The sequence below is a fragment of the Callospermophilus lateralis genome, chromosome 9, assembly GCF_048772815.1.
Source record: "Callospermophilus lateralis isolate mCalLat2 chromosome 9, mCalLat2.hap1, whole genome shotgun sequence".
NCBI classification, from domain to species: Eukaryota; Metazoa; Chordata; class Mammalia; order Rodentia; family Sciuridae; genus Callospermophilus; species Callospermophilus lateralis.
The window spans coordinates 128,779,629-128,804,996 of NC_135313.1; positions in this window are offsets into that span (position 1 = coordinate 128,779,629).

Genomic DNA, 25,368 nt, shown 5'->3' on the forward strand with positions numbered 1-25,368 from the left:
CTGTAAGTCATGAGGATGTGAGCACACAGGGGCTGCCTGATGGAACCCAAACTCCTCATCTAATTCAGTACAGAGCATTGGCCATACTACCAATTAGATAACCAAAACCGATGGCCCCCTGAGGGGTCTCTAGATCCTCAAATTCTGTGTGACCTTTTTTTTTTCTTAAAGAGAGAGTGAGAGAGAGAGACAGAGAGAATTTTTAATATTTAGTTTTTAGTTTTTGGCGGACACGACATCTTTGTATGTGATTCTAAAGATCGAACCCGGGCCACACGCATGCCAGGTGAGCGTGCTACCGGTTGAGCCACATCCCCAGCCCCGCGTGACCTTTTTAACTTCTTCAAGTGCTCAAAAGCGTGAAAGGAGGTTTCCCTATGGGCAGGGCTTTTCAATCCTTCGCTCACATCATGAACTATGCTTATCCAATAGATCCTCACCTTCAGCCTTCTGCTCCAGAGTCTCTGTTGTCACTCCCACCTCAGCAACCAGATTTCTCCCCTCCAATTATTAGATCAAAAACCCAAACCTCCTCTGGTTTTCAGACCATTGCCCCCTTGCTGAGGTAGCAGGTACTGAGGTACCCCTCCACCCACTCACTCCTCTCTTCTCCTGTCAGTGCCCACACCGGGTCCCACCAGGTCCTCTTACCAGCTAACTCAAAGCCCAAACCACCTGAGGAGAGCCCTCAGACCCCTATCCAAGATGTAATGAAAATGGCCTTTAATGTTGCTTTGTCATCACTGAAAAGGGTTTACTAAGAATTTAAAGTCCTTCACATGCGTTTTGGGCTCCTCACTCTTGTCTTCCCCTCTGCTCTACCTGTTCTACTGCTCAAGTTTTTGTTGCTAGGAAAAACCCAAACCCCTTTCCCATTATTCTTTTATATCTCTCCTTCCTCATTCTCAGATCCTCGGAGCTGCTGTCAGCCCCACCTTTTCTGTCTCCCCCTTCTTTACCAGGCCCACAAAAAAGTCTTAATAGACTTTCTACAGAAGTCTTCAACATGGCTGACTTTAGGACTTTCAGCAAAAGAGTCCCTATAAAGGAGTTCAATGTAGATAAACTTCCACTTTTATTGTTGCCTTGTTCTACTTGGCCACTGGCTAAAAACATCAGCACTACTATGCTAGACACCCCCTTACTTGTTTTCCACAAAATATGTGAACAAGACCTCTGGCCGTGAGCTGGGGCATTACTGAGATGGCTACATTTCTAAGATAAAGAAGTTACCAATTGGGCTCCGTGGTAACACCTGGCAGGGGGGAAAAATAAGAAAGGTAAGAAAAAGCTCTCCCCCTTCCACGTGTCCTTGAAAAGTTAACTTGCCCAGAACAGAGGAAAAAACAGAAACAAAAACTGGTTTTTTGAACATCTGCAGACTGTGAACTTCTGAGCCCCTTCCCTTACATGTTGGGTACAAAATTCTGAAATTACCTAAACTTGAGTTTCAGGAGATTAATTGATTACAACAGAAGCAATGCCCTCTAAATCTGGTTGCAACCAAATAGAACGGTTTCCCTGTCTTTGGTGCTATCTTAGGAGCCTTGCCTACAACAGTCTAATTCTATATAATTAAACATTGTTTATGTTTTAAAGAAATGGACAACAGATGTGATTAATTGTGTAATGGTGCAGATTTTTCCCAGAGTGCTCTAACATGATGCAGATTCATTTGAAGATCAAATAGGGGGGCATACAACCCGTTTCCACTGGGAACATATATCCCTCACTTTAGCCATCCTATTAGGAATAGGAGTTGCTGCAGGGGTGGGCACAGGAACCACTGCACTGGTCCATGGGACACAACAAATGACCCAATTTGAAGCAGCAATAGACCAAAACAAAGATATTAGATACCTCCATCAGAGCTTTGCATGAATCTTTAACCTCTCTCTCTGAAGTTGTTTTACAGAACAGGCGAGTGACACAAAACACACACACACACAGAAAAAAATAGCAATATATATGTCAATCAAAATTCATCATAAAATATATATCATCCACAGATCCAAAAATATTCATTTTACTGAACATGGATTTATGTATAATGTTGTTCAACTAGGAAGCTCACCCATAGGTTGAATATTCAGTTCCAACACGGTTTAGTAGGAGTGATCGCTTCTCACCATTTGTACCTGCCAAGTCATCCACCTCACAAGAATGTATTTGTGGTACCAGGTAGGATTCTTTATATGCATATAAAAATACATGTGCTGAATAGGCTACAGAGAAAGGGAGACAGGAATTCACATATTTGTTAACTTTAAAAACACATGGAGAACTATTTCAATTAAAAAATGACTAGATTTAACTCCTACTCTGTATCATGCATAGGCAAGTCCAAATATACACCATGCCTCCTCTGAACTGCTTGTATTTCTATTCTGTTTGGGTTATATTTCTCCGTCCTATTAGGATTAGTAGTCAGAGTCTGGTCGGGTATGTATTAGTGTCAGGGATTCAGTATTTCGAATGGAAAATAGGAAATTGAATCCAATGTGTATGCAAATATATGCTACACAAAAATCTTCCCACTCTCATCCAGAAAAATGCTTTAATATTACCTTCGCCTCAAGTGAGACACAATTAGAGGAGAAGAGTTAGAAAATCTGTGAATACCTATCTGGAATGGAAAATGCTCCAAATTTCACATCTTTGATGGAGGTAGAGGAGTTTCTAAAAGTAAGGCATAGGGTAAACACTCCACAAACATGGAGCTCTGCTGACCTAAAGACTTTTTGAGAATCTGCCTCTGAGTTGGAGCACTTGAAATATAGGTTGTTGTCAGGAGCTTTAGCTTCTTTTGTAGTGAGACCATCAAAGCTGGGTCTCCATCTCTTTGACCTGAAGGACCTGGTTTCTTATTTTCCAATGAACATGAGGCAGCAGGCCTGAATCATCTCTTTGTAGGTAAACTGTGACCACTGGTGACTTAGTGTCTCTCTGAGTAAACTGTGAAGCCATTTGGTCCTCCTCCACTTTTTGTGGTGTTGTTCCTGCTGCACTGGGAGTTCGGTATTCGCTTCATGAAATACAAAGAGTCCAACTGGGACACAGTGTTGGAGTGAGTTCTGTCACGTGTGGTGGGTCAGGGTCTGCAGGAGAATGCACCAACCAGGCTTCTATCCCTCATAGCTTGCCCCATTGTCCCCTTGTCCATATCAACCTGATTCTGAACATTGCCCTGAAACCTCTCCATATAACAAGATGACATTACATATAAGGATCTGCTGGCTACACCATGTCAGTCACAAGCCATTTGGAATCCAATGGTAAATCCTCATGGCCCTACCACTGATGTTTTAACACACACCTGCCCACCACTGTTCTAGGCCCACTACTCAGCAGACTCCAACATACTGGCATCTCTGTTCTACACCATTTTAATGAAACCCAGTCAATCAGGCACTGTCTTGTATACTCATGATCAGCAACAGGACATTCAAAGGTTCTCCAGTGCCACCTGGTCATGGGAATTTCAATAATTACATGGTGTTCTTCTAGTCATTTTTTAAGGATGAAGTTGGAGGCACTGTGGGTTTCACTTCATTCAAGAATCATTAAATGTTGAGGAAGCTCATTTCAATGAAAGTTCTGGAGAACTCTCACAGGCAAGGCTTACCAAAGAGAGACCAAAAGGTGACAGGAAGCCAGGAAAATTGAAGTCTACAATGTTAGGTCAATGTGTGTTTTGACTCTCAACTATGGCTGCCAAGTCTTTCACAATAAAGTCATATGATATCTTGGCTGAGATTCCCAGTGCTCTGTGGAAAGCCACCCTGGGCCTAGGTCTCAGTTTCCAAGGGCGACTCTCATGCGTGGCCTCCTGAAGTCCCATCACAATTAAAGGAAATACTTCTCTAAGGTCAGTTCCACAACAGAGTCACTAAGGGGAATCACACCAGAGTTCAAGCCCAGGTGGACCCAGACCTTTCTTCCAACCGCCACACAAATGACCACAATTAAAACCAAAACACTCCCACATGGCCCTTATCTTCTTCCATATAGTCACTCTGTTAACCTCTGGCTTGAGGATTCGATGAGGTCTCAGCCAAAGACAGTGTCCAAAACAGGCTCCCTTGCCCCTATTTTGCCTAAAATCAGGGTGGCCTGGACACCCTTTCCATGAACCAGGAGTGATCAATTAAGCCTCCCTTTAATACTGCTCTGTTTCTTCAATTTGAGGCCTACTGACTTTCAGGTATAGATTCTTAATGTGATTTGAAGTCATGCGAGAACCCAAGCACCTCTGCAGTGATTTGAAGAACTCATTTGACCCAAAGAATACCTATTCTCACTTGATGGAGGTCAGGAACCTAACAAAGGAAGGTGAGAGACTTCATCCACAATGACTGATCTTTTGGAAATTATGGTTTTGGATGCAGACTTGGGATCATTCTTTAGATCCATCAGGTGCTGAGAATCAAACTCACAGCCACATACAAGGCCAAGAGGCTAATTCAGACACATCCCTTTCCAAAGCAATTAAGCAAAGAGCCACAGGTGATGCCCATTCATTTCCATTTGAAAACTGTATTCTTCAGGCTTCACAAAGGGGTGGCCTGAGTCAAAGTCCTTCCTGACATTCTGGGCAACAGAACAATAGGTAAGCAAAAGGCCCAAAGCAGGGTATATCCACTGAGACTTTCCTGGTCACACTGATATCTGAGTTTTTTGAGATGCTGGCCATTCCCTTCAGCTATCCTGTACATGGCCATGTCAAAGACCTTGGACACAAAACCATGAGCCAATTCTGGAGAGTGGCCAGAATTCAGGAAGAAAACAGGGACTTAGGAAGGTAGTAGGTATTGCCCATCCATAAGGCAAGCCGCACTCCATTCATTAATTGGGCAGGATGAATACTGGGAAGCTTTCTACTAGACAGGACACATCCATTATTGCATTCTCTTTTCTCATGTCTACAACCACGGACACAGTGGGATACACAGATATAGAAACACTCATCTTGTCAAACGACTTACTAGAAACAGTTCACTTCAAACCAAACAAACCACCTTTCCTAACTATTATCAGAACATGAGACAAAACCACAAAACCACACTCACAAAGGCACCTCCTTCCCTCAAGTATGTGTGTGACTCTCCAGAGTTTACTCTGAGTGGTGGGCCATACTATGTTCCACCGAAATGGCCTGTCCTCTCTCAGATCTGGTTTCCTTGGGCAACTCTGTGAAGTTGTCAGGAAAAAGTGATGAGCCACTACCTACTTTCTCAGGAAAAGTCCCTCTTCAGAGCTCTTCTGGCAATTGGCCATACTCAACTCAGTAGGTACTGAGAAAGACTGACTCTGTCCTTGGAAAATCCAAACAAGTGAGCCCACTGGGACTAGGACTGGGATTGCCTCTCGGTGTCTGGCTTCTTGGATAGCATGTTCAAAGAGTTCCATCACCAAGTAAATGAGGTATGTCACTTTCTTTGGAACTGAAATAGGCCACTGCCTTGACAACCCCTTTGTCCTAACAGTTTCTTCCAAGGGTCCCATGAGATGGAGGCTGCCCCTACTTCCTGTGACACTTTCACAAGTTAGAATGCTATATCATCCATAGGCACCCGGGAACAGTTCTCCACACAGGCCTGGTTTGGTCCATCTTCTCTACAATTAGGAGAGAGAGGCTGATTCAGACACATCCCTTCATCCTGACCAGGTTGTTTGCCATGGAAGATGACTTTTGCTCTCTCAGGTCCTTCATACCTCCCTACAACTTCTCCAGGTATCATTTCTGCATGGACCTTTGAGGTTTTCAGCAGGTGGAAGGTCCCCTACTTTCCTGTATTTTAAGAACAACTCTGTCCCTGCTCTTCCGTAAAGTGAGATCGAGGGAACAGTGTATGTATAGGATTAATAACAGGTTCGATTTGGGTTAGGAATCATTCTGTGTGATGAATAATGGTATTGGGAACCTGCGATATTTACAAGAACATAGAGGTGAAATATAAGTATGGAAACAGAAATCTAGGTATGATTTTAAGGCCAGAATGGCATTTAGCCCTTGATTGGGATACGTAGCTTTGAATTATGTTCTGTAACCATGTCTCAGATAATTCGATATACAATGTCACAGGACCTTGTACCTTGGTAGATTGAATGTAGAAGAGAACATCTAGTCAAAAAGGGATAGTAGGTAGGATTAGGAAGATAGTCGGTAGGTTTAGGAAGAAGAGCGAGTATAGGATTTGGACCAAAAGTTCTTTAGCAATAGGGTTTCTGTTAGAGAGTGAATGAAAATGTCAACATATGTGAAGAGTCAGTCACAATGATGAACTGGGGAAAATATGTAGGAAATCAGGCATCAATAGAGACATTATGAAATCAGGCAAAGTATAACGTGAGTGATAGGATTAGACATTTTCAAGAGGGTTGAGTTTGAATATATAATCATTGGAAGAAACAAATATGATGTCACCAATAGGATTGACATTTGAGAGCATTAGGCAACCTGGACATGGATTTTTTTAGTTATCCATGTTCACTTTTCTTTTAGGCTTTGATACAATCATAAGTGTGACCTTTACATTTTTTGTTCAGAATTTTACTGTGATAAAATGTATATGTGGATCAGGTGACATGAGTATTTCTTCCACCATTTCTGGGAGCAATATTTTGAAGACATATACAGTAGTGTTAGGGGTACAAAGAGGTGTACCCTGTGTCTATGAATATAGAGATAATGCATGAGTAGACCATCCTGTGAATAAATAATATAACTTGTTCCACTTTAAATAATGGAATTGACATCTGAAACTATACAGGAAATCTTATGTTGATATATAATCATTCATTCCAACCAGTTATACATCTTATGGTAATATTAGGATTATGGTTTATCATGAAGGGTGTTTGAGTTTTGCTTCATAAGTGATAATAAAAAATGAAAATATTGTGTTTGGAAAAAATTCTTATGAAAAGACCAGTCAAGAAACATGGAGGAATACATGTGTTCTGAAGCAGAAAGTGATTGATCATGAAAATAATGCCTATAAGTTTTCTAACTTGTGGATGAAATGTATATCCTATGATGTGCATAAACTGACGAAATAGTAATGTACCAGTGTTGAATAAAAATGAACCGCAAAATACACATCATGTCCCCTAAGAATCTACTTGCATTGATGTTAACTGGGACAGTAACTGTAGAAATATTAGAGTTTGTATGCACCATTCACTGAAGTTAGTTTCAGTACTAGGAAACAAATATGTATTTCAGGTGGATGATTATTTCTGAGAATGATCTTGTGGAAAGTTTGTTATAAATCCACATATATGAATATGAATGAATTTAGGGAGTGTGTAATAAGACACATATATTTCATATATACACACTCACACGCACAGCCATTAAAAAGTAGCAATATAGGAGATACAACATGGCGGTGGGCATGGAGAAATCAAGTCTCTGACCTCTTAAGCTGCGCGGGCATAGGGAGTCGTAAACTGTCTAAATGCTGTTTGCTCAGAATCACTAGGCAATGCTGACCTGACGTCGATCTGGGGCGAACAGTTTGGGCCCTTCAGAACACACACAGAGCCCGGATCTGCTGCATACAAGCTCATATTTGCCTGCTTCTTGTGACTCAGAACTAACGTTCCCGCTGAAATAACTGGTCGGCCCTTCTGAATTTACAGAGGTAAAAGCAAACTGAGCCTTCATAGGCAGTGGCCACTGGATTGAAATCGGGCTTGGGAGAGACAGTTAGGACCAACCGTTGCATTGGTTACCTGGAAAAAGGAATGAACGGTCACCATTTGCATGGGTTAACACCATGGCAGAGAACTGACATCATGGGCAGAGGAGATAACTTTATTGAAACCAGCACGACAGGTGTGTAATCCCCTATCCATCTCTCTCCACACAGCTGGGAAACCTTAAGGGCCCCTCCCAGCTCTCCCTTAAGGGACCCTCCCAGCTCTCCCATGATAAGATAGCCAGACCAAGGGAATCAGGTGTGGCGCGGGACTCGCGGCGTGGAATTCCCAGCTACCGCTCCCACCAGTGCTGACAACCAGCACCAGCTAATGGGGGCATGGCTACCGGAGGGTAAGCAAATTTGCTGGGGGCTGTCAGCCCAAAGCTGTACAAACTTAGGTTCTGAGGAGGGCAAACAGGGAGAGTGTGCCAGGCGTTCATGAAAACAGGGCTACCAGGAGCAGAGACCTGACATGTAGCCAGTATTGTGGTGAGCGTCACAGTTGAGTGGAGCCTGGCTTGAGGAAACACAAGAGAAGGCCCTAGGCACTCAGGATTAGAGACCCACCCAGTCTGGGAGGAAGAGCTGCTGCACAGTGATTGGTTCCCACCTATTGAGAGAAGAAGCTTGGCCCAGTGAGTACGGCTCCACCTACTGAAAGAAAAGTTAATTGAACTCTATGACTTCATGTATTTTTATTATTTTTTTTATTTTTAGTTTTTTATTCTTTTTCTTTCATTTTCATTTTTTTTGTTGTTGTTCTTTAACTTATTTTAATGTTTTTATTTTTTTAATTTTATTATTATTTTTATTTTAAATTTTAATTTTCATTTTTTAAATTATCATTATTATTTTAAAAATTTATTTTTTCTTTATTTTCTATTTTTTTCTTTTGTCTTTTCATTTCTTTTCAATTTTCTTATTCCCTCTTTCTTGAATTCTACCTACCTATTCTCATTCTCTTTAGTGACTTCTTCCCATCCCATCTGATATCTTTCCTCCAAGTATCAAATTAATTTATAAGAGTAAGCAGTAACTCAGCACTCAAACAGAACAAGAAGTAACATGAGCAGCATAAAAAGGCAAGAAAGCAAAGGAGTACAAACAATGAAGGACAACCTAAATTTTCAGGAGGACGTAGAATCATCAGAAAAATGGTCATATAAAGAACTCAAGGAATACCTTAGAGAGATGGAATGGAACCTTAAAGAGGATATGAGACAGCAAATCCATACAGTGAAAGAACACATTGAAAATGAATTACATAAACAGATAAAAGAAGAAGTTAAGCATCTTTATCAGGGATAGAAATTATAAAAAAATCAAACAATAATTCCAGAAATGCAGGAAACGATAAACCAAATTAAAAACTCAATTGAGAGTATCACTAACAGAGTGGAGCAAGTAGAATACAGAATGTCACATAATGAAGACAAAATATATCATCTTGAAAAGAGTCTAGCCAACACAGAAAGGCTGGTAAAAAATCACGAGAAAAACATCCAAGAGATATGGGATAACATAAAAAAACCAACTGATGAGTCATCTGGATAGAGGAAGGTACAGAGATTCAAACCAAGGGAATGAGTAACCTGCTGAATGAAATAATTACAGAAAACTTTCCAGAAATAAAAAAGGAAACGGATATACAAATTGTAGATGCTTACAGGACACAGAGCACACAAAATTACAGTAGACCAAAGGCAAGACACATTGTTATGAAGATATCCAATATACAGAACAAAGAGAAAATATTAAAAGCTTAAAGAAAAAAGAGGCAGATTACATTCAGGGGTAAACCCAAAATGTTAACAACAGATTTTTCATCACAGACACTGAAATTGAGAAGATCCTGGAACAATGTATTTCAAACACTGAAAGACAATGGATGCCAACCAAGAATTCTGTATCCAGCAAAATTAAGCTTCAGGTACAACAACAAAATAAAAATCTTTCATGATAAACAAAAGCTAAAAGAATTTTCAGTCAGAAAACCAGCATTGCAAAGTGTCTTGAGCAAAACACTGCACGAGGAAAAAATAAAAAACAACAACTAAAACCATCAGTGGGAAGTGCCTCAGTAAAGACAGAGGGCGGGTGAAAAGCTAATCATGGAGAAACAAACTGAATTAAAAAAAAAAAAAGATAAATATTCAAACATGGCTGGCAGTACAAACCATATATCAATAGTAACTCTAAACCTTAATGGCTTAAACTCTCCAATAAAGCAACATAGGCTTGTAGCTTGGATTCAAAAAACAAATCCAACAATATGTTGCCTCCAGCAGACACATCTGAATGGAAAAGTCATACACAGGCTGAAGGTGAAAGGTTGGGAAAAAATATACCATGCACACAGTTCTCATAAGCAAGCAGGGGTGGCCATCCTCATATCGAATAAAATCGACTTCAAGACTAATTTAATCAAAAGGGATAAGGAAGGACATTATATACTGTTAAAAGGAACCATTCACCAACAAGACATAAAAATTATAAATATTTACGCACCATTTAATGGTGCTGTGACGTTAATAAAAAAAATTCTCCTCAAGTTCAAGAATCAAATAGACCACAACACAATAAATATGGGTGACTTCAACACACCTCTCTCATCATTGGACAGATCCTCCAAACAAAAGTTGAATAAAGAAACAATAGAACTCAATATCACAATCAATAACCTTGACTTAACTGACATATATAGAATATATCAACCATCATCAAGTGGATATACTTTTTTCTCAGCAGCACATGGATCCTTCTCAAAAATAGACTATATATTATGCCATAGGGCAACCCTCAGTAAATATAAAGGGGTGGACTTAATACCATGAATTTTATCTGATCATACTGGAATGAAACTGGAAATCAATGAAAAAGAAGGAAGAAAAAATCCTACATCACATGGAAAATGAACAATATGTTACTGAATGATCAATGGGTTACAGAAGACATAAATGAGGAAATCAAAAAATTCTTAGAGATAAATGAAAATACAGACACAACATATCGAAATCTATGGGACACAATGAAAGCAGTTTTAACAGGGAAATTCATCACATGGACGTAATTCCTCAAAAAAAGGAAAGAACAACAAATAGATGAGCTAACACTTCATCTCAAAGCCCTAGAAAAGGATGAGCAAAACAACAGCACATGTAGCAGAAGGCAAGAAATAATTATAATCAGAGCGAAAAACAACGAAATTGAAACAAAAGAAACAATTGAAAAAATTAACAAAAGTAAAGCTTGGTTCTTCGAAAAATAAATAAGATCGATAGACACTTAGCACCGCTTTATTTTCAAAACATTATAAAAACTAGGGATAACAGGAACTTACCTCGACATTGTAAAAGCTATCTATGTTAAGCATCAGGCTAGCATCATTCTGAATGGAGAAAAATTGAAGCATTCCCTCTAATATCTGGAACAAGACAGGGATGTCCTCTACCACCACTTCTATTCAATATAGTTCTCAAAACACTGGCAAGAGCAATTAGAGAGATGAAAGACATTAAAGCCATAAAAATAGGAAAAGAATAACTTAAATTATCACTATTTGCAGCTGACATGATTCTATATATAGAAGACACAAAAGGGTCTACAAGAAAACTACTAGAACTAATAAATGATTTCAGCAATGTGGCAGGATATAAAATCAACATGCATAAATCAAAGGCATTTCTGTATATCAGCGACAAAACTTCTGAACCAGAAATGAGAAAAAAAAAAAAAAAACACTCCATTCACAATATCCTCAAAAAATAAAAATAAAATCTTTGGGAATCAACCTAACAAAAGAGGTGAAAGATTTATACAATGCTTACTACAGAACCCTATAAAGAGAAGTAGAATAAGATCTTAGAAGATGGAAAAATATACACTGTTCATAGATAGGGAGAACTAACATCAAAATGGTGATATTACCAAAAGCTCTCTATAGGTTTAACGCAATGCCAATCAAAATCCCAATGGCATTTCTTGTAGAAATAGAGAAAGCAATCATGAAATTCATATGGAAAAATAAAAGACCCAGAAAAGCAAAAGCAATTCTAACCAGGAAGTGTGAATAAGGCGGTATAGCGATACCAGATTTCAAACTAAATTTCAGAGCAATAGTAACAAAAAGAGCATGGTACTGGTACCAAAACAGGTGGGTGGACCAATGGTACAGAATGTAGGACACAGAGATTAATCCACAATGCTACAACAATCTTATATTTGATAAAGGAGTTAAAAGCATGCAATGGAGGAAGGATAGCATCTTCAACAAATGGTGCTGGGAAAACTGGAAATCCATATGTAACAAAATGAAACTGAATCCCTTTCTCTCGCATGCACAAAAGTTAACTCAAAATGGATCAAGGACCTTGATATCAAATCAGAGACATGGCATCTGATAGAAGAAAAAGTTGGCTACGATCTACATACTGTGGGGTCAGGCTCCAAATTCCTCAATAGGACACCCATAGCACAAGAGTTAATAACTTGTATCAACACATGGAACTTACTCAAAGTAAAAAGTTTTTTTCTCAGCAAAAGAAACAATAAGAGAGGTAAATATGGAGCCTACATCCTGGGAACAAATCTTACTCCTCACACTTCAGATAGAGCACTAACATCCAGAGTATACAAGGAACTCAAAAAATTAAACAAGAAGATAACAAATAACCCAATCAACAAATGGGCCAAGGACCTCAACAGACACTTCTCAGAGGAGGACATACAATCAATCAACAAATACATGAAAAAATGCTCACCATCTCCAGCAGTCAGAGAAAGGTGAATCAAAACCACCCTAAGATACCATCTCACTCCAGGAAGATTGTCAGCAATTATGAGGTCAAACAACAAGTGCTGGCGAGCATGTGGGGAAACAGATACACTTGTACATTGCTGGAGGGACTGCAAATTGGTGCAGCCAATTTGGAAAGCAGTATGGAGATTCCTTGGAAATCGGGGAATGGAACCACCATTTAACCCAGCTATTCCCTTTCTCGGTCAATTCCCTAAAGACCTAAAAATAGCGTGCTACAGGGACACTGCTACATCAATGTTCATAGCAGCACAATTCACAATAGCAAGACTGTGGAACCAACCTAAATGCACTTCAATAGATGAATGGATAAAAAAATGTGGCATTTATACACAATGGAGTATTACTCTGCATTAAAAAATGACAAAATCATGGAATTTGCAAGGAAATGGATGGCACTAGAGCAGATTATGCTAAGTGAAACTAGCCAATCCCTAAAAAAACAAATGCCAAATGTCTTCTTTGATATAAGGAGAGTAACTAAGAACAGAGAAGGGATGAAGAGGATGAGAAGACGATTAACATTAAAACAAGGATGATAGGTGGGAAGGAAAGGGAGAGAGAAGGGAAATTGCATGGAAATGGAAGGAGACCCTCAGGGTTATACAAAATTTCATACAAGATGAAGTGAGAAGAAAGGGAAAAATAATACAAGGGAGAGAAATTTATTACAGTAGAGAGGGTAGAGAGAGAAGAGGGGAGGAGAGGGGAGGGGAGGGGGATAGTAAAGGATAGGAAAGGCAGCAGAATACAACAGACACTAGTATGGCAATATGTGAATCAATGGATGTGTAAGTGATGTGATTCTGCAATCTGTATACGGGGTAAAAATGGGAGTTCATAACGCACTTGAATCAAAGTGAGAAATATGATATATCAAGAACTATGTAATGTTTTGAAAAAGCATAAATAAAAATTTTAAAAAAAGGAAACTAACTTCGGTGAATGATGCACGCGAATCCTAATATTTCTACAGTAACTGACGCAGTTTAATATCAATGCAAGTAGATTCCTATGGTACATGATGTGTATTTTGACATTTATTTTTATTCAACACTGGTACATTACAATTTCATCAGTTTATGCACATTATAGGATATATATTTCATCCACATTTTAGCAAATTTATAGGCATTTGTTTCATTTTCAATCACTTCCTGCTTCAGAACACATGTCTTCCTCCATATTTCTTGACTGGTAATTTTATGAGACTTCTTTCCAAACACATTATTTTCAATTTCCATAATCACTGTTGAAGCAAAACTCACACACACTTCATGATAAACAATAACCCTAAGATGACAATTAGATATATAACTGGTTGGAATGAATGATTGTATGTCAATATGTGATTTCTTATATATATTCAGATATCAATTCAATCCATTATTTAAAGTAGAACCAGTTATATTATTTATTCACAGTATGTTCTATTCATGCATTGTTTCTATATTCATAGACACAGGGTACAGCACTTTGTACCCCCAATACTAATTTATATGTCTTCAAATATTGCTCACAGAAATGGTGAAAGAAATTCTCATGTCACATGATCTACATATATATTTTATCACAATAATTTTCTGGGCACAAAATGCAAAGGTCACACTTATGATTGTACCAAATCCTAAATGAAAATTGAACATGGATTACTAAAAACATCCATGTCCAGGTAGCCTAATGCTTTCAAATGTCATTTCTATTGGTGACTACATATTTGTTTCTTCCTAAGATTATGTATTCAATTGCAATCCTGTTGAAAATGTCTAAACCTATCACTCACTTTATAATTGCCTGATTTTGTAATGTCTCTATTGATATCTTCTTTTCTATATTTTCCCCAGTTCATCATTGTGACTGACTCTTCGCATATGCTGACATTTACATTCACTCTATAAATGAAACCCTATTGCTAAACAACATTTGATCCAAATTTTATTCTCACTCTTTTTCCTAAACCTTCGACTGTCTTCCTAATCCTACCGACTATCTCAATTTGAGTGGATGTTCTCTTCTACAATCAATCATCCAAGGTACAAGGTCCTATGCCTTTGATTATCAATTTATCTGAGACAAACGTGCAGAACACAATTAAAAGCTAAGAATCCCAATCAAGGGCCTAATGCCCTTCTGGGCTACAAATCTTACCTAGATTTCTGTTTTCATACTTATATTTTACCTCTAAAGTCTTATAAATATTGCAGGTTCCCAATACCATTATTCATCAAGCAGAATTATTCCTAACCCAAATTGAACATGTTATTAACCCTAACCACACACTGTTCCCTCAATCTAACTTTACAGAAGAGCATGGACAGAGTTCGTCTTGCATTTCAGCAATGTAGGGGATCTTCCACCTTCTGAGAACCTCAAAGGTCCTTGCAGATTTGATCCTTGGAGAAGATGTAGGCAGCTATGAAGGACCTGAGAGACCAAAAGTCATCTTCTATGGCAAACAACCTGGACAGGATGAAGTGGTGTCTCTGAGTAAGTCTCTCTCTTCTTAATGTCGAGAAGATGGACCAAACCAGGCCTATGTGGAGAGCTGTTCCCGCAAACTGGTGCAGCCAATTTGGAAAGCAGTATGGAGATTATTGGGAAAGCTGGGAATGGAACCAAAATTTGACCCAGCTATTGCCCTTTTTGGACTATTCCCTGAAGACCTTAAAAGAGTGAACCTCAGGGATACTGTCACATCGATGTTCATAGCAGTACAATTCACAATTGCTACACTGTGGACCCAACCCCGATGCCCTCTAATAGATGAATGGATAAAAAAATGTGGCATTTATACACCATGGAGCATTATGCAGCACTAAAATATGACAAAATCATGGAATTTTCAGGGAAATGGACGGTACTAGAGCAGATAATGCTTAGTGAAGCTAGCCAATCCCTAAAAAACAAATACCAAATGTCTTCTTGGATATAATGAGAGCAACTAAGAACAGAACAGGGAGGAAGAGCAGGAAGAAAAGATTAACGTTAAACAGAGACATGAGGTAGGAGGGAAACGAAGAGAAAAGGGAAATTGCATGGTAATGGAGGGAGACCCTCATTGTTACACAAAATTACATATAAGAGGTTGTGAGGGGAATGGGAAAATAAACAAAGAGAGAAAAGAATTACAGTATATGGGGTAGAGAGAGAAGATGGGAGGGGAAGGGAGGGGGGATAGTAGAGTATAGGAAAGGTAGCAGAATTCAACAGTAACTAATAGGGCATTATGTAAAAATGTGAATGTGTAACCAATGTGATTCTGCAATCTATAATTGGGGTAAAAATGGGAGTTCATAACCCACTTGAATCCAATGTATGAAATATGATATGTCAAGAGCTTTGTAATGTTTTGAGCAACCAAAAAAAAGAAAAAGAAAGTAGCAATATATATTCCAATCGAAATTCATCATGAAATATATAAAATCCACAGATGCAAAAATATTCATTTTACTGAACATGGATTCATGTATAATGTTATTCAATTAGGAAGCTCACCCATAGGTTGAATTTTCAGTTTCAACAGCGTTTAGGAGGAGTGATCTCTTCTCACAATTTTTATCTGCCAATTCAGCTACCTCACAAGTATGTACGTGTGATACCCGGTAGGACTCTCTATGTGCATATAAAAATACATGTGCTGAATAGGCTACAGAGAAAGGGAGACAGGATTCCCATATTTGTTAACTTTAAAAACACATGTTTAATTATTTCAACAAAAAATTGACTAGATTTATAACTCCTATACTATATAATGCAAAAGGCAATTCCAACTACACACCATGCCTCCTCTGAACGCCTTGTATTTCTATTCTGTTTGGGTTATTTTTTACCATCATATTAGGATTATTAGTCAGAGTCTAGTAGGGTATGGGTTAGTATCAGGAATTCAGTATTTCAAATGGAAAATTGGAAACTGAATTCAATGTGTATGTAAATATGTGCTACAAAAAATCTTCCCATTCACATCCAGAACAATGCCTTGACATTACCTTCGCCCCAAGTAAGACACAATTAGAGTAGAAAAGTGTGAAAATCTGTGAATACATATCTGGAATGGAAAATGCTCGGGAGTTCACATACTTGGAGGTGGCAGAGGAGTTTCCAAAAGTAAGGGACAGTGTAAACACTCCGCAAACATGGAGCTCTGAGAGTCTAAAAACTATTTGAAAAACTTCCTCTGAGATTGGGCACTTGAAATATATGTTGTTGTCAGGAGATTTGGCTTCCTTTGTAGTGAGACCATCAAAGCTGGGTCTGCATCTATGTGACCTGAAGGACATGGTTTCTTATTTTCCAATGAACATGAGGCAGCAGTGCTGAATCCTCTCTTTGTAGTTAAACTGTGGTCACTGTGGGCTAAGTGTCTCCCTGTGTGGACTGTTAAGCCATTTGGTCATCCTCCACTTTTTGTGTTATTTTTGGTGCTGCACTGGGAGTTTGGTATTTGCTTCACAAAATGCAAGGAGCTAACTGGGACACAGTGCTGGAGGGAGTTCTGTCACGTGTGGTGGGTGAGGGTCTGCAGGAGAATACACAAACCAGGCTTCTTTCCCACATAAATTGCACCAATAACCATAGCAACCTGATTCTGAACATTGCCCAGAAAGCTTTTCATGTAACAAGATGCCTTTACATGTAAGGGTCTGCGGGCTGCACCATGTCAGTCACAAGCCATTTGGAAGCCAATGGCAGATCCACATGGACCCACCATGATGTTTAATCACACACCTGCCCACCCCTGCTCTAGGCCCACTACTCGGCATGCCCCAAATTACTGGCATCTCTGTTCTACACCATTTTCTTGAAACCCAGTCAAACAAGGCACTGTCAGGTATACTCATGATCAGCAACAGGACATCCAAAGTTTCTCCAGTGCCACCTGGTCATGCGAATTTCCAAAATTTCATGGTATTTATCTAGCCATTTTTCAAGGATGAAGTTGGAGGCACTGTGGGTTTCAATTCATTCAGGAACCATTAAGTTTTGAGAAAGCTCATTTCAATGAAAGCTCTGGAGAACACCCACAGGCAAGGCTTCCCAAAGAGTGACCAAAATGCCACATGAAGCCAGGCCAATTGAGATCTACAATGTGAGGTCCATGTGTGTTTTAACTCTCAACTATGTCTGCCAAGTCTTTCAAAATAAAATCATGTGATATGCTAGCTGAGATTCCCAGTGGTCTGTGGAAAGCCTCCCTGGGCCTAAATCTCAGTTTCCAAGGGCGACTCTCATGAATGACCTTTTAAAATCCCAACACATTTCATGGAAATACTTCTCTGAGTTCACTTCCAGAACTCAGTCTCTAAGGAGAATCACACCAGAGTTTGTTCCCAGGTGAACCCAGTCATCCATTCCAAACGCCACAAAAATAACCACAATTAAATCCAAAACACTCCCACATGGCCCTCATCTTCTTCCATATAGACACTCATCATTATGTCTGGCTGAAGGTTACTATGAGGGTCACAGCCCAAGAAAGTGTCCAAAATAAGCTCAATTGCCCCTCATTTGCTTAAAATCAGGGTGGCCTGGGCACTTTTCCTGTGAATCAGGAGTGATGAAATATTCCTGCTGTTAAAGTGTTCCACTTCTCCAATTTGAGTCCTACTGGCTGTCAGGTATATATTCTTTTTTCTGATTTGGAGTCATGAGAAAACCAAAGCACCTATGGGCTAGCCTCTTCAGGGATTTGAAGAACTTATTTGACCCAAATGATTCCAATTCTCACTTGATGAAGGTCAGAAATCTAACACAAGAAGGCAAAAAAAAAATTCATCCACAATGACTGCTCTTTTGGCCATTTTGGTTTTGGAAAAACATGGGATCTTTCTTTAGATCCATCAGGTGCTGAGAATCTAAGCCACAACCTCACACAAGGACAAGAGGCTGATTCAGACACATCCTATTCCAAAGCAATTAAGCAAAGAGCCAAAGGTGATACTCATTCTTTTCCATATGAAAACAGTTTTCATCAGGCTTCACAAATGTGTGGCCTGAGGCAAAGATCTTCCTGAAATTTAGGGTAATAGAAACATAAGTAAGCAAATGGCCCAAAGCAGGGTTTCTCCACTGAGAATTTACTGGTCACACTGATATCTGAGTTTTCTGAGATGCTCCCATTCCTTCAGCTATCCAGTACATGGCCATGTCACAGAGCCTTCTGGTGATACTTGAGCCTATTCTGGAGAGTGGCCAGAATTCATGAAGAAAACAGGAACTTAGGGAGATAGTATGTTTTGCCCATCCATAAGGCAAGCTGCAGTCCATTTATCAAATGGGCAAGATGAATGCTGGGAAACTTTCTACTAGAGACAACACATCCATTGATGCATTCTCTTTTCTAATGTCTGCAACCACGGATATAGTGGGATACACAGATATAGAAACACTCACCATTTCAAAAGACTTTCTAGAAACAGTCCACTCCAAACCAAACAAACCGCCTTTCCTACCTATTCTCAGAACATGAGAAAACACCACAAACTCACACCCACAACAGCAAAGGCACCTCCTTCCCCCAAGTAGGTCTGTGACAATCCGGAGTGTCTTCTGACTGGTGGACCATATAATGTTCCCCCGAAATGGCCTGTCCTGTCTCAGATTTGGTCTCCTTGGCCAACTCTGTAAAGTTGTCAGGTGCCAGCGGTGAGCCACTACCTGCTTTCTCAGGGTAGGCCTCTCTTTAGAGCTCTGCTGGCATTTGTCCATCCTCAAATAAGTAGGTACCAAGAAAGACTGACTCTGTCCTTGCAAAAAGCAAACAAGTTAGCCCACTGGCACTTGGACTGGGACTGGCTCTGGGTGCTTGGCTTCCTGGATCCCAAGTTCAGAGAATTCTATCACCAAGGAAGTGAGGAACTGAATGAGGTCACTGCTTTGGTAACCACTTTGTCCTAACAGTTGCGTCCAAGGTTCCCATGAGATGGCGGCTGCCCCTACATACTGTAACATATTCAGAAGTTAGAATTCTATATCAACCATAGGAACTCGGGAACTGCTATGCACACAGGCCTGGTTTGGTCTATCTTCTCTACAATAAAAAGAGAGAGGCTGATTCAGACACATCAATTCATCCTGACCAGGTTGTTTGCCGTGGAAGATGACTATTGCTCCCTCAGGTCCTACATAGCTGCCTACATCTTCTCCAAGGATCATTTCTCCATGGATCTTTGAGGTTCTTATCAGGTGGTAGGTCACCTATATTCCTATATTGTAAGACCAACTCTCTCCTAGCTCTTCGGTATGTTATATTAAGGGAAGAGTTTATGGTTATGTGTAATAACAGCTTTGATTTTGGTTAGGAATCATTCTGTGGGATGAATAATGTTATTGGCAACCTGCGATATTTACAAGAGTATATAGGTGACATCTAAGTATGAAATCAAAAATTTAGGTAAGATTTGAAACCCAGAAAGGCATTGGGCTCTTTAGTGGGATACTTAGCTTTGAATTCTATGCTGCACATTTGTCTCAGATAAATCAATATACAATGGCATAGGACCTTGTACCTTGGATGATTGAATGTTGAAGAGAACATCCAGTCAAAAAGAGATAGTCGATAGGATTAGGAACGTAGTCGATAGGCTTAGAAAGAAGAGTGAGTATAGGATTTGGAACAAAAGTTCTTTAGCAATAGGGTTTTGGGTAGAGAGTGAATGTAAATGTGAGCACATGTGAAGAGTCAGTCAAAATGGCGAACTGGGAATAACATGTATGAAAGCAGATATCATTAGAGACATTAGGAAATCAAGCAAAGTATAAAGAGAGTGATAGGATTAGACATTTTCAACAGGCTTGAGGTTGAATACATAATCTTAAGAAGAAACAAATATGTAGTCATCAATTGGATTGACATTTGAGAGTATTAGGCAACCTGGACATGGATGTATTTAGTAATCCATGTTCACTTTCCATTTAGGCTTTGGTACAATCATAAGTGTGACCTTTGCTTTTTGTGTCCAGAATATTCTGTGATATAATGTATATGTGGATCAGGTGTCATAAGTATTTCTTCCACCATTTCTAGGAGCAATATTTTGAAGACGTATAAATTAGTATGGGGGTAAAAATAGGTGTACCCTATATTTATGAATATAGAGTTAATGCATGAATAGACCATACTGTGAATAAATAGTATAACTGGATCCACTTTAAATAATTGATTGAATTGATATCTGAAAATACATAAGAAATGTTATATTGATATACTGTCATTCATTCCAGCCAGTTATATATCTAATGGTCATCTTAGGATTATGGTTTATCATGAAGGATGTTTGAGTTTTGTTTCAAAAGTGATTATGGAAATCAAAAGTAATGTGTTTGGAAAGAAGTCTCATGAAAAGATCCGTCAAGAAACATAGAGAAATACATGTGTTCTGGAGAAGGAAGTGATTGAAAGTGAAACAAAGGCCTATAAATTTGCTAAATAGTGGATGAAATATATATCCTATGATGTGCATAAACTGAAGAAATAGTAATGTACCAGTGTTGAATAAAAATGAACGTCAAAATACACATCATGTCCCATAGGAATCTACTTGCATTGATGTTAAACTAGGTCAGTTACTGTAGAAATATTAGAATTTGCATGCACCTTTCACTGAAGTTAGTTTTCAGTACTAGGAAACACATATGTATTTCAGGTTGATGAATATTTCTGAGAATAATCTTGTGAAAAGTTGATTATTAATCCACATACATGAACATGAATGAATTTTGGGAGTGTATATAAGACTCATAAATTTCATATTCTGAAAAATCTGGAGAGTGTGTGTGTGTGTATGTGTGTGTGTGTGTGTGTGTATATATATATATATATATATATATATATATATATATATATATATATATATATACAAACAAAGACAGACATTAAATAGTAGCAATATATATGTCAATCGAAATTCACCGTGAAATTTATATCATTCACAGATCCAAAAACATTCATTTTACTGAACATGGATTTGTGTATAATGTTGTTCAACTAGGAAGCTCACCCATAGCTTGAATTTTCAGTTCCAAAAGCGTTTAGGAGGAGTGATCTTTACTCACCATTTGTATCTGCCAAGTCAGGCACCTCACAAAAATATACGCATGTTATCAGGTAGGATTCTATATGTGCATATAAAAATACATGTGCTGAATAGGCTACAGAGAAAGCGAGATAGGAATTCACATATTTATTAACTTTAAAAACACATGGAGAACTATTTCAATTAAAAGTTGACTAGATTTATAACACCTACCCATTATCTTGCCAAAGGCACGTTCAATATACACCATGCCTCCTCTGAACTGCTTGTATTTCAATTCTGTTTGGGTTATTTTTCTCCATCATATTAGTATTAGTAGTTAGAGTCTAGTAGTTTATGGGATATTGTCAGGGATAAAGTATTTTGAATGGAAAATTGGAAAATGAATCCAATGTGTATGCAAATATGGGGTACTCAATAATCTTCCCACTCTCATCCAGAACAATGCCTTGACATTACCTTTGCCCCAAGGAAGACACAATTAGAGGACAAGAGTTAGAAATTCTGTGAATACATATCTGGAATGGAAAATGCTCAGGAGTTCACAACCTTGGAGGTGGTAGAGGAGTTTCCAAAAGTAAGGAACAGGGGTGATCACCCAACATGATCTTTCATTAATATTGGGAGCCATCTTGCCACAAAGCCATGGAAAGATAATTTTTGTTTTACTGTAAATTACTGAAAATTCTGAACCTGCTTGGAATGCCTGCCCATTCCTTGAACTCACCCATGCCTGGAGTTCTGACCATATCGCAGCCGTCTCTGAAACTTTAGTGACACCTCATAAATATTGGCCTTCCCTGGCCAGACAATGACCCTCTCTGAGGCTCTAATGGTCTTCATAATTTCTGATGCTGGGGCAGCCAAAAAAAAAATGTAAACTACAATTAGTGTGATGCTTGTCAAAGTTCTGTTTTCTGAAACTTCCTTTTTGTGTAACTTTTTGGGCTATAAAGCTGGGGTGTAGGAAAGGTGGGGATGCTGTCTTTTTTCTACCGTTTTGAGAAGGAGAGTCAGCCCAGCTGGTTGAACTAATAAGCTTGCCTTAATTTGATTTTAATTGGGGTCAGTGGTTTTTTCTTGCGTCCTGGTCTAACATTTTGGAGTTCCCCAGCGAGATGACCCAACCAGATCACAAGACCAGACTGCTGGAAATTCTGAAGATGGCCTTTCATCCAGGGCTCAGATCTGGAGAGCCAAGTTCCAAGGCCTTGGAGTGAGCCTTTGGTCCGGGGAGCACTGCACTGAATCATCACACTAAAACTATTAGCAAGCACCTGGTGGAGGAAGCCTCCATAGATAAGTGGTGCCATTATAACATCTGATATCCGGTTAAGTGAGATGTCTTCTGATGACAGAGAGGTGGCCTGGGGAGGCTCACATATACTCCTGTCCTGGACAGTAACAAGAATTGTCCTGTCCTCTGTTCTGTTCTGTAGGGAATTTCTCTGAAAGAGTAGAAAGGTGCAGCTGGGCACGCAGGAGCTCCTACCCCGGAGCTTAAGCAAGACGTTGCATTGCTCCTCTGTTTTTCTGTATCTTCGCCTGGTTTGTGTTTCTTTGTGTTTTGTTCTGTTTTATATGTTTTTGTTTGTTTGTTTTTGTGAATCTTGTTGTGTGATTTCTGTGGTTAAAAACTTAAGGATATTGGATGTAAAAATGGATAATAAAGAAAGTAAGCCTGACACCCCTTTGGACTGTGTTCTAAGGAACTATGATGAAGTTTACACTCCCTTGTTAAGCAGGATAAGAGAAGCCCCTAGGTTGCTGCCTGGAGCACACCCACTGCACAGGGCAATGCCTGCTGGTGACCTAAAAACAGAGTATCTCCCAGGTTAACAATGGAAACTTTTTGAAAACCCCTTGTCGCTCCAGATCAAGAGAGTCACAACCTTTGGGCAGAGTTCCCTGTGTTTCTGCTTTGTTAGCAAAGCAGTAAACCTCCTTTTTATTTTTCTCAAACCCTGTCCTCATTATTAAATAGGTATTAATTCACTTCAAGGTCAGGAACCAAACTTTAAGTTACAAATTTTGATAACCACTCCCCCCACGCCCAGGAACTTTTTGAATGCTGACTACTGAAATGTTAGGAGATGGAGCATGCTTGGGGTGGGACCAAACCAGAGGATCTAATCCTGTAAGTAAAAGGAGGGACTGAGGGACTCCCAGCAGCTGCCAAAGCCCTGTTGCTTCAGGGAATTCCCTCTTTACTTCCCTGCACTGTAAGGATTATGCCACCCCTGTCTTGTTAAAAAACAGAAAAAGAAAAAGGGACACTAAATGCAGTAAAGTCACCATGGAGACCCTTGATATTACATTTCAGGTTGCCACTCTGTGGAAACATCTGATCCTCTTGTGGGGACATCTATCGTGCAACTGGTGTAGGAGATATTTCTCTTATCTGCTCTGTTTTTAAGGCTTCTGTCTGTCAGCCATAGTCTTTAGCTCCTTTCTGTCTGTCTTGTGTCTTTGTTTCTGGCCCTTTAAGACATGTGGATTAATGTGCTGATATTATAAATTGTTTCTTGGGAATGATCTCAGCTCAATGTGTGTTTAAATGATGATGTTTTATTGTAACAATCTGGTATCTGAATGGGTTTTTGAAGCATTGCTCAATCTTGCAGTTAAAAGTCGGGTTTAGGTAATTGTTTAGTTTATGATTTCAGATAATTCATGCCAGATAACTTAAATTCTTAGGATGGAAAACTAAAGAACTCTACTTCCAAGTTGGCAAGTAACTTCCCAAACATTCAGTTTTGTTTTTCACTAATTTTGAATTGGGTAGACTGGGAAAATGTCACAGTGTGTACCAGTGCATTCATTTGGACAAGGATAGTAAATCATAGTAAGGTATCTGTTGACAAAACAAGATGTAAAGATATAAAATTCTGTGAATTTTATCTTAAAATTGTATCAAATTTTCAACATCAGAATCTGAAAATTATGGTTAAAATGCCTTAGGCCTGAGGTGTCTGCTCAGAATAGCATTTTTTTCCTCCTCCTTCCAGACCTCAGCCAGGACTTATGTTGAAATGCAAATGAAAGAAGCCTGCAAGCTCAGTAGGAGACTGATCTGAGGCCTAAGGGGGGAAAAAGTTGAATTGTATGGTATTTACTAATTACTGGCCAGTCATTTTTTCCAGGACTCTAATTTTTTTTCTTAGATTCTTTATTTTTTTTGAGCTCATGATTTTGATCATACAGACCTAGGTTAATTTTTTTCTGATCATTTCTATCTTTGACCAACAGTGGAGTTTTTGAAACATTTCAATGGAGATTTCACCTGCAAAAAGCTACAAGGCCTTTACTATTATTATGTGTGCACACATTTGTTATGTGTTGTATGTCTATATATACATATATCCGTATATCATATTGATGATATACAAATTAACATATATAAGGAGCACTCATAAAAAAAAGCACTCATAAAAACAAATTTTAAAAAGTGGATTCAAAGATCTTTAATTCACCTGATTTAATTGCTTCAATTTAAATTGGATAAACAGATAAAAATAAATTTCTTTAAATTTAAGCTTACAAGTGTTTCTAGGTGTTCAAAAATCTAATAAAATATTAATGGCGACAAAAGGTCTAATATGCCTTGGTTCTAGGTCTTTCCCTTCAACAAAAAAATGGCTTACACTGTTCAATACATTTGTCTAATATTTTGAAAAATAAGTAATGTAAATTTGATATGGGATTACTCATTCATGAGTACTTTTGTTAGATATCTGGTTGATTTACTAAGGTCTGTATAAGTTTGTCCTAAAGTCTGTATAAGATTGTAAAAATCAGTCATGTGTTA